The sequence below is a fragment of the Cyprinodon variegatus genome, unplaced genomic scaffold, assembly GCF_000732505.1.
Source record: "Cyprinodon variegatus isolate N-32 unplaced genomic scaffold, C_variegatus-1.0 Scaffold110, whole genome shotgun sequence".
Taxonomy (NCBI): Eukaryota; Metazoa; Chordata; class Actinopteri; order Cyprinodontiformes; family Cyprinodontidae; genus Cyprinodon; species Cyprinodon variegatus.
In genome coordinates this window covers 636,837-648,328 of record NW_015150563.1, presented here as the reverse complement: position 1 = coordinate 648,328, position 11,492 = coordinate 636,837, and the positions used below count along the sequence as shown (strand labels likewise).

The 11,492-nt window shown below is 42.9% G+C and overlaps 1 protein-coding gene across 1 annotated transcript in view; it reads left to right on the top strand.

Moving 5' to 3' along the window:
* The first annotated feature begins 9,902 nt into the window (after nucleotides 1-9,902).
* The window catches only part of LOC107084855 (nesprin-2-like), an 81,547-nt gene continuing 79,957 nt past the window's right edge, over nucleotides 9,903-11,492 (top strand). The window contains exon 1 of the mRNA XM_015374903.1: nucleotides 9,903-9,979. The gene's annotated coding sequence lies outside the window, so the exon portion shown is untranslated. The remainder of the gene's footprint in view (nucleotides 9,980-11,492) is intronic.

The window sequence follows — 11,492 nt, the reverse complement described above, 5'->3', positions numbered from 1 at the left end:
GGTCTTAGTTAATCTGCAATACCAGATACTGGTCTATGCCCCTGAAGAGGTAGTCGTTCGGGTCATTGATGGCCTGCCATCAATAACAGGTGAGATATCTTGGTCCCCTGCATGGTGAAGAGGATTATGATTGCAAGAAGGAATCAACTCTATCACTGCATTGTAGGATTTTGAAAGCTGAAATCTGAGTCCACTTCTGCTGTTTAAGGTTGGTTTTTCTTTCTTATAGGTTTGAGTTTTGAGAATAACTCAGAATGTATGAAAATTCCACTGGTAAAATTTTTACCAATATAGACAGGTTAGACATCATTGGAAAGCTTAGATTCTTAGATTTTATACTCCATTTGTCCATAAGGGTCCGCAGATTAAAAGTAATCCAGCATATTCAGAATAAAAATATTCCATGATGAGGAAATCGCCCATAATCCGGTTGTTGACATCAGAAAGGTTAGCTGGTCATAGCGTATTCTCAGCATCTTGCCAATATTTACTTCCTAATAATTATCCTCGGTTGTTTTTAGGTTCTTTACATCATGTTCTTATCTACAAGACATGACGTGATTTGAGCGAGATATAGTCCCCGAAATCTCACTTTCGGTCTACTTCTCGTCACTTCCTGTCAGCCAGTGACACGAAATATTCTGTGTCATAATTCTCTGCTGTTATTGATTAAGACACATGGGTTATTGGGCTTTGTAGCCAATGAAATAAGATTTCAAACAAGCCAAAATGTGCCTGGTTTATTTAAAGGGGTACCATATTACAGGCTTGTGTTAGAGAGAAACACAGACACCAGCGGGTGGAGCCATTGCACGCCGCTCCAAGTTCAAAACCCCACAGCTCTGGAACTGTTGTAGCTAGAGGTCTGAAATTTTCTGCCTTTGTGATTGACATAATGTAGAGCAAATATAATACAATTAGACCTGCCTATTCTCAAGAATGTATTTATTACTGCTGTTCAAAAAATACCTATCATTTCAAAGAATAAAAAAACTACTTTGAGTCATGTTTTAACTGATGCAGCTTGGTCTTGGTAATTTATGTAGTCAGAAACTACGGTGTGTTAGCTTTCTTATAATGTATTTCACATGTAATTTGGGCTTACATTTCCTAAGTTATTTGCTTTTCTATTTGGCTCTGCAAAATAGGCCAGAATTTCCCAAAATGAGGTGGATTTTAATGTAGATGGTTTCCTTCACACCGCTCTCAAACCACCTGTCTTCTTTGTCTAAAATGTGAACATTCTGGTCCTCTAAATAATGTCCTCTGTCCATCAGGTGTAGATGTACCGCAGTATCTTGTCCAGAGGAGGGTGCTCTTCTGTGTTGGGCCGTGTGTCTGTGGAGAGGTTGTTTGGTTTCTCCAACATAAAGATCAGAGCATTCCTCACTGCATTGAACTGCAGGCACCGCTTCGCTCAGATTTGGTCTGGGGGTTTGGTCTTTAGGATGAACTAGTCTCTGTTTAAGGGGCTGTTTGGTTTGAAATGTTCTGGGATTTTGTGTTTGGAGAAAATCCTCTTGGGTTTTTCAGAGACTCCAGCAACATATGGGATGGAGATGTTGTTGCCTTTATTCTTCTGACTGTTATGTTCTGCTGCGTATCTTTTCCTTGCTGATTTGACAATCGCCCAGTTTGGGTATCCACAGGCCTGGAGAGCATCTTTGATGTGTTTCTGTTCTTTGTGCTTCTGTTTTAGTAGGGACATGCTCTGCCCGCTGTTGGAAGTTTCTGATAACTGAAAGTCTGTGTTCCAGTGGGTGGTGTGAATCAGAAAGAAGATATTGGTCTGTGTGAGTGGATTTCCCATAGACTTCAGTGTTGAGGTTTCTATATCCTTCCATGCTCACCAAACAGTCCAGGAAAGGTATATTGTTGTTTTTAACTTTTTTGGAATGACTATGACCTGAATGACAGAGAATCTTCACCAGCATTCTGGAATATATAAAAAATATCTGCACAGTAGAGAGCTAAGGGATGACTACACATAGTTGACTTGGATTATTGTACTTTTACTGCAGAGATGTACTGACCTTATAAATAAGCAAAAATGACACAGGCTGCACGGTATTTGGCATGAGTTATTGCACAGTGAGAGAGAAGAGTATTGTACATGAGTGACAATAGGTAATGTTTAGCATCAGATGTCCAAGGAGGGGGGTGCTGACCCTTGTCCCTCTTTCTATCCGCTCCTCCTTCCCCCCAGTGAGGAGTTGTAGAGCTTGAGAATTATTAAAATGCTATCCAGCCAACAGAACAACTTTTGAATTACACAGTAACTTTGGAGTGTTAAAGTAACACTTTAAGAGTGCATTTGGTCCCACTCGGAATTATTGTTAAATTAGAACTCTACGTAGTGTTTATTTTACTCCAGTGATTGTAATAACTCTTACAGAGTATACGGACTGTTGGGACGGGAGTTAATTGAAATAACCAACCGTCTTTCCCTCATCACATGCTACTGGCCAAAGTGGCCTGGCCTTCTTCTCTGATAGGCGCACTGCTGCTGCAGAGAGATGCAGGCCAGCAGGCCAATCCCAGGCTGGCGCTTTGGGAATACTCCAAGTTCTCCCAATGGCCAGTCCGGGTTTGACTCAGATTAAAACCCAAACACCCCCCAGAGTTATTTCTGCCAACAAGTCAGGTCCAACTTTTTTTCTCATAACAAAGGGAGTGGTGACCTAGTTGTTAGGGTGTTGCACCTGGGTCCCAGAGGTTCAGAGTTGAAGTCCCATACACTACCACAGACTGCCACTCTGGGTACCTGAGGAAAGACCCTTAACTCCACACTGTTCCCTAGGCGCCAAACAATGGAAGCCCACTCCTCCCCGAGGGCATGGGTTAAATACAGAGAGTGAATATCTCCAGTGTGAGATCAATAAAGTTCAATTATTATTTTAATGGAGATAGAAGACCAGTTGATGAAGTGAAGACAGAGATCTTAGATCTGAAGCTTCATAAGGAACCTGTGGGCAATTCTCCAAAGACAAGAGGAGGTGGAGCAGCCAGCAAACACCAAGGAGGCTGGGAGGGAGCACTTCCTGTCAACTGATAGGAGGTGCAGCAGGCTGACTGCAGCTTGATCAGGAGTTTATCTTCCTCGCACAGATTAATTCTCCACTTTCTGCTAATGTTCATCTTTACAGTGAACCCTTCTAATTACCTACAGACGTGGTTTGATGGATCTCTAGTTTCTGGGTAGCTTATTTTATTTGAAATGTGAACATTACTGAATTAAAATGGAAAGCTACACCTTTTATTGTAGTGTGATGCTAAGCTGTCCTCTAGTGTTCACTGGTGAGACAGCAGTTTTAAATGATCAAAGATTTCATTAACTGAGCCCAGATGAATGAATGAATGAATGAATGAATGAATAAATGAAAAGGGATTTATTTCACAACATTTCAGAAAATTTTGACAAACACTAATAAATGAATAAATCAACCAAATACACATAAAAAGAGAATAGGTAACATCAACGAAACCAAACACCAATTTCAAAACTAACTAAATTCAACTGAACATAAATAGAAACTAAACCCTCCACCAAATAAACCTGTCGGTATAAACAGCCATAGAAATGACATCCATTCATGGAAATTGTCTAAAATTGTCAGCAGCACAAAGGCAGTTCAGGTTAGATACAATGTAGATTTGGGGCAGGAGAAAATGGCCATAAACTATTCTCTGTAATCATCAATCAGTGTCTTACTGATCAAAGTCTTTTATTCTTTTATTTTATTTTGATTTTTTTTTCCTGAAACAATTTTGGTCCACAATCCAGCATCTAGGGAGGGGGAAGCAGTGCAGTATCAACACTATTTATAGTGGGGGTGGTGTACCGCTGACCTCGACTCCGGACGTCCTATGTCGGTGGGCGGAGTACTTCAAAGACCTCCTTAATCCCACCAACACATCTTCCATTGAGGAAGCAGAGCCTAGGGGGCTCCGTGTCCCTTCTCTGGTGCTGAGGTCACTGAGGTGGTTAAAAAGCTCCTCGTGGCAAAGCCCCAGGGGTGGTAGAGATTCGCCTTGAGTACCTTAAGGCTCTGGATGTTGTGGGGCTGTGGTGGTTAACACGGCTCTGCAACATTGCGACATCAGTGGCAGTTCCCCTGGATTGGCAGACTGGGGTGGTGGTCCTTCTATTTAAAAGAGAGGAGGGTGTGTTCCAACTACAGAGGAATCACACTCTTAAGCCTTCCTGGTAAGGTCTGTTCCAGGGTTCAGGAAAGAAGGGTCCGTCGGATAGTCGAATCTCGGATTCAGAAGGAGCAGAGTGGTTTTCGTCCTGGCAGTGGAACACTGGATAAGCTCTACACCCTCAGCAGGATCCTGGAGGGTGCATTGGAGTTTGCCCAACCAGTCTACATGTGTTTTCTGGATCTGGAGAAGGCATTCGACCGTGTCCCTTGTGGGGCCAAGAGGGACGTCTGGGCCTCCCTTCTGAAACTGCTACCCCCTCTGCTTCACCTCATTAGATCAACCAAGAGAACTCTAGCTCATCTGCAACAGAGAGGAATAGACCGAGACTGAGACTCCCTCTGTTGGTCGTTATTTCAGACCAGTCAAAGAGGAATCCTGACTACAAAAAAGAATTAGCAACAAGATTAAGCTAATCAATAAGCAGAATGCCCGTCTCTGAAGAAACAACCATCATAGTAGGTAGCAGAATGGCTGCGTTAGCATCACTATAGAGGAGAGCTTCCCAAACCTTTCAGCCTTTTTTGCCAGAAAAGCTCTGACTCACTGAGCCTGGTTCTGCCGGAGGTTTCTTCCTGTTCAAAGGGAGTTTTTCCTCTCCACTGTCTCTACAAGCATGCTTAGTGTGAGGGATTGCTGAAGAGTCAATGAGTCAATGCAATCAATTGGTTTTCCTTAGATAGATTTGTCACCGATTCTGTTCATTACCTTCATGGACAGAATTTCTAGGCGCAGCCAAGGTGTTGAGGGGATCCGTTTTGGTGGCCTTAGGATTGCGTCTCTGCTTTTTGCAGATGATGTGGTCCTATTGGCTTCATCAGGTCGCGATCTGCAGCTCTCGCTGGATCGGTTCGCAGCCGAGTGTGAAGCGGCCGGGATGGGGATCAGTGCCTCCAAATCCGAGGCCATGGTCTTGAGCCGGAAAAGGGTAGAGTGCCTTCTCCGGGTCAGGGGGGGTGTCCTGCCCCAAGTGGAGGAGTTTAAGTATCTTGGGATCTTGTTCACGAATGAGGGAAGAAGGGAGCGGGAGATCGACAGGCGGATTGGTGCAGCGTCTGCCGTGAAGCGGGCGCTGTACCGGTCCGTCGTGGTGAGAGAGCTGAGTCAAAAAGCAAAGCTCTCGATTTACCCGTCGATGTACGTTCCTACCCTCATCCATGGTCATGAACTCTGGGTCATGACCGAAAGAACGAGATCACGGATACAAGCGGCCGAAATGGGTTTCCTCCGTAGGGTGGCTGGGCTCTCCCTTAGAGATAGGGTGAGAAGCTCGGTCATCCGGGAGGGACTCGGAGTAGAGCCGCTGCTCCTCCATGTCGAGAGGAGCCAGTTGAGGAGGCTAGGGCATCTGGTTAGGATGGATGGATGGATGGATGGATGGATGGATGGATGGATGGATGGATGGATGGATTGATAGATACAGTAGAAAACTTTGAACCAATCTGACTGGATGATCTGGTTGACCTGGATCTATAAAGTGACCTGAGATGATATGAATTGGAGCTATAGAAATAAACTGAATAGAATTTAAACTTAGAGTTGACTCATGACCCAGATAATTGGTTTACTTTATCAATGTATCTACAAAATCAATTAATCAGTAGTGTAATAATATTACAAACAGCACTTATAAACCCCAGTAGTTGGTTTGCTCAATTTCTAAGTGATGTTTTAGATCTTTAAACACTTTAGCATAAATATTATTGTTAAGATGAATTTCTATGGTGGTTGTGAGGACCCCCTCCTGGTTGATCAGGACCCCAAATGGGGTCATGATCTTTATTTTGGGAATCATTACTAAAGAGCTTGGGACAAAGTCAATAATAATTCCCACCATCTGCTGTAACGGCTAACGAGCTAAAGGTATCTGACCTTCAGGTCATTGCATAATCTTCTGAGGATTCATATTCTGTGAGAAGCTCAGCTGCTGAACTCATTTAAAGTCCCGTCCACTGCAGCCTCTGTTGCGAAATAAAACACAACAGCAGCACAATGACAGAGGAGGCATCATTAGGATTCATAAGGAGAGAAAACTGATTAATGTTACCTAGAAGGTTCATATTTTCCCAGCACCTCTGCCAGCTCATCCTCACGCTATCTATCTAATAAAACAAAAATCAATGTATTATTTCCACACCTGTAAGAATGTGTAAACGTGCAATCCAAAAATAGCATCTCCGTTGTTTTTAACATACCATGTCCATCCAGATGATAACCCCTCCCAGCTAATATTATCTAATGGGCATTATGGGCACCGGCCCATGGGCCCATGTGGTCCTATCCATATATGGAAGCCAGTAACCAATAAGAGCTGATGTTGCTGATACTTAAAAAATTGTAATAATAACAAATCTGACTTCCTCTGATACTTTAAGCAATAAGATATGTTGTCACTAATAAAAACTCAATGATGTTGTGCAATTTTACCAGCAGATTAATAATATTTTAAACTGGAACTGGACGTTATAGTAAAATAATAGATTATTCAAATTGAGTATAAAACCAATTAATGGTTATTAGCTGAATGATTCTAACTGTAATCTGCAAAGGTAAGGCGGGTTTCCTAGACACAGGAAGGGGGTAAACCAGGATTGGTGAACATGCTTATCTAGAGGCTGAGAAGGTTAAAGACTTAAAAAGGGAGAAATGGAAGAATGTAGTATGAGAAGCTGAAGAGGATGAAGAAGGTGAGAAGAGTGGTGAGAACAGCAGAGAGGATCATGGGGGCTCCTCTTCCCCCCATTAAAGACATTTCATCCCAGCGCTGCGTGTCCCGAGCCCTTGATATAATCAATGACTGTTAGCAGGCGACCTCTCGGGTGGATTTTCAGTGAGAAAATGAACTTATCAGGCAGAGTGAAGTTGAGGCATCAGCAGGTTTATTTGGCTTCACAGCATTCAGTCTCCATCAAACACACAATCTCTAGCTTAAATAGACACAGCTGATGGAGTAAACCATTTACAGAAAAATTAACTCATCACTTCCATCTAAAAAACAGACATTTAAAACAAATATCTACAAACTTACACCTAAACACTATAGAAATCCCACAACTCCCCCTATATTTTCGATGGTCTCTCCCAGAACCTTTAAATGGTGTCTGGACCCCCGGGGAAGCATTTGTCCAAACACCCTGGAGAGGACACAGAAGAGACAGGTAAGTCACTTTCTCAGCACCACAACACTTCTTTTGCACTCACTTCTAACAAACTTTACGCTAACATTTGCTGAAGTTTCTAAACAGCAACCCTTGCTTGCTCTAAACATTAATTCTCTTTTCCACAGACAACCACCCCAATGCTAATGGGCAGCAGCTGTGGAGAGCCTGGAACAAAATGCTACATGATAACTATTAAAATACTCAATAAATATTCAATAAATATGTTAAAAACCTTGTGTGCAAACTGTTCTTTATGTGCAAATCTATGCTTAAAGTGCAGTGCTAAATAAAGTGTCCTAGTGCTAAGCAAGCTGATTTTTAATAAAGTGCAAAGGCCCCTTTAAAGTGCTACAAGCTATTTACATAAAAAGCTATATACATAAAAATAGTCCCAGAAGACGTCTTCATTACAATGACCCCCCACCCCCCCACCATGGACTGTTCTCCCTGATGCCCTCTGGGAAGAGGCTTCACAGCATTCAATGCAGGACCAGCAGGTTCTGCAGCAGTTTCTTCTCCATCGCCATCAAAAAAGGGGTTAAAGAGAGGAAAAAAGAGCACTTGATGTTGGAAGCTGTAAATCATATCTCAGTCTTATGTTTATATTTTATCACTGCTGCACTTTAAAAATGGAAATGAGAGCTGTACTGAACCAAATTTATTTTTGTATACACTCTGTGTGTACAAAATGACAATAAAATCAGTGTAAGTCTAAAAAAAAAAAAGTCCAAGTCTTAATGACTCAGAGATGGAGGGAAGGACATGGAGAACACGGAGGACATGGATGACATGGAGGATATAGAGGACCCATAAAACTATTTTCACAAGGATATAATTGATCACTGCGTTTACAACGGGGCCGTTAGCTGATCTGGGTCAGCATCATTACAGTGTTAGAGATGTGGATCAGTCATTATAATCAGATGGACTGTGGGAGGGAATGCATTAATATAAATAGATCGTTTTTTTCCCCCTGTATAAATACATTAAAGTGTAAAGGTAACAAACTGTTTGTTGTTTCATTGATAATAGTTCCAATCTCCACTGGTTAAACTGATGGTGGGTATTAGTATGCACGTTTTTAGGTGTAGATTAAATTAGTGAATAAAAAGGGGTGTGTGCGTCGACGCGTGCAGCTGGACTGGAGAGGAAAGGGCAGATTAGACTTCCTTAACCGCACACATCAAACGTCGCTTGGGTCTGGTCGTGAACCAGTTTTGTTGGTATGCTTCTGCACCGTCGGTGTGGAATTTCTAGGGAGGCAGAGCCGTTTCCCGCCAAAGCGCAAGGGGAGCATTTTCCAGAACTTGCAAGAACTACGGTGGATGGTCACAAGAACTTTGTTTTGGCAGAGACCTTGGCATCTTTATATAATTTGTCTGAGGCATTGTACAAGTGGTTGTACTTCCGAACCTCCTCGATTAACCTTTCGTAGTAGTTGTCCATTGTTCCTCAGTTTTAAAAATGGCGCACCACGGCACCGAATCATGAAGAATGACCACAAAGACAGCCGGAAAGTCATACCAAGGACCAATCACAGCTGCTTTTTGTCTGCACACTTCTGCGACCCTCCGCCGCGTTTTCAGGGTGTTTTTTGAAGTGTTCAATGATGGTCGCAGTACCTCTGCTCCAGGGGTGTGGTCGCCAGCAGAGCCAGATTTGACGGTTGCATGGGTCAGAAGCATAAATTGGCTGTCCTCTCTATTGTTCCATTTGTTGACCTTAAAAATAAGATTCTTCCTAGTCAAAACTACATCCCTTCTAGTCAGAAATGTGCATATAGATATCCTAAAATACATTTTTGCTGGCAAAAATTTTATTTCAGGCTGCCAAAAATATAATTGTACTGGTAAGATCCAACTTTCAAATACCTAGATATCTTTACAGATTTTAATTGGCCCTTTTGACATTTATTAGCTTGCCTGAATATATATTTAAGATGTCTAAATGCATTTCCACGTCTCTTCCACGCCTGTTGCATAAAACATTTTCTCCCAAGGCCTCTAATAAACTCTGATAAATCATCAAATGGCTCCAGCTGTGAAGCAGCATTGGGACATCAACACTACATAAGGGCAAGTTTTTCCTCTTACTGTTACTGCGTGCATGCTGGGCTGCAGAGTCAACAGCAGATTCCCTGACTGGATTCATGAGCTTTGATCTAAATAATAAACTGAACTTGTCTGCATTGTTGAATGAAGGATCAAAGATAGTGATTGACTGAATGGTTGTGATTTAAGGGCTAAATGGTGAAACTGAGCTGCTCTGAGTGAACAGGAAGGACACAGAGACTCTCCAGGAGGAGCAGAGCTCAGGCTTTAGATGCCAAGCTTCACTTTTTGTGCGCTCTGGACAGGAGGATTGCTGAACTGGAAGAGGTGTTGTGAGCTGAAGCCTGACTCCTTCTAAATTTAGCGCCCTGGCGAGTCCTCTGCTATGGCTGTGGTGTCTCCAGTGACGGCCCGTCCCATCCAGGACCCAGCATGCCACTGATCTGGCAGACTGTGCTTTAGGTTTCATCTGCAGCCACTACAGCAGCAACCAGCCAGAACCAGAGATCCACTTTGGACTTCCTCTCTTTCTGGGCTTCCATCTGTAAAAGCCTGTTTCTCTGTGTGAGTACTTCTTTCTGACCGTCTGTCCTTTCAGGGCAAACAATCAGAGCTTCCTGTCCTGTTTCTCAGTGACATTTTAGAGCCTGCAGGGCAGCTGTCAGGTTTGTGTCTTATCCAAATGTCCTTTGGTCTTCCGGAAGGAGGCCTGGACCGTTTGGACCGAGGTGGCGTGAAAACTTCCTCATGTTCCTGCTGCTATTCTTAACCACAGCTCTATCTGACTGGAGGAGAGCACTTAGTCCCACTTCATGTTACAGAGCCTCTAGATGATGATGATGATGGTGATCCTCTGTCTTATGACTTCTGACAGTCAAGCTCGGTTCTGTTGACATCTACTGAAAGTTTTAACACCCAGAAACAACCTTTAACCACTGGGATTTAAGGATAAAGTGTAGAAATATTCTTGGTTCATGGTGGAAACATCTGGAATGGATTAACATTCAGCCATTCTAAGTCTGTAGATCCACATCTGTCTCTGCCTCTCCAACAGCATAATGCTGCCATCACCATGCTTCACTGTGGCAAGGGAAACATTTCCTGAGCTCCTTTGTTGTATTAAAGGGAGGTTTTTTGGATCCAAAGCTTAAAAAAAGTAAAGAAGAAATGAAGGATCCTGGACTGTCGTAGTAACCCATAAGGAGACCATAGAGGTTGGTCTTTGTCTGGTCAGTTGGTCATAGCGTGTCCTCATGTGCAGGATAGCACTTCAATCTAGATCTATTGGGCTTTGATTGATTATTTGATTTATAAATGTTCATCTGATACCAACCCAGCAGACCCATCAGCTCTGGAGATATTGTATTTCCTGCACAGCGACGAACTCTCTGGTTCCAGGACTTCTGGCCTTGATTCCCTGATGGATTCTTTATTTCCTCTCATAGGAAATCTGTTGATGAACTCAACAGTTTGGTCCTGTTGTTCTTTCAGGTCGGGGTTTTGTAATGATCGAGTCATGGATTTTGACCATGACTCCTCATCCGACCAAAAGGCCCACAAGGATCTGCTGATGCTTCATAGACATAACAGTGTGGGGTCAAGGGTCTTGCTCAGGGACCCAGAGTGGCAGTCTGTGGGGATTGAACTGGGTAATTGCAACTTTCTCAGAGCACAGAGCACTGCTCTAACCACTAGGCTATCACTCCCCCAAATCTGAGTATCAAATGTGTTTCAGTATATTTATACTGATGTTAAGAATAACAAGGAAAATCACTGGGATAAAACTCAGAAAGAAGAAATCAGTCCCGCAGAAAGCTTCATTTTACGCTTTATATCACTCCAGCAAACATTTTCAGTTTTGGATCAGTAGAGAAGCAGCTGAATCTTTTCCAGTTTGAACCAAACCAATGATGATGTCTCCAGTAAGGATGAACTGATTAAACTGGTCCGTGTTCTGTGGGCCCATTTAATGCTGAGTCATTCCAGGTGTTTTTTTGTGGCTGATTCCCAGGCTGCGTGTTTGGATCACTGGGTTTCTACGCCCCCCCTTCATCTTTCTGCTGGACCTGCACATTAA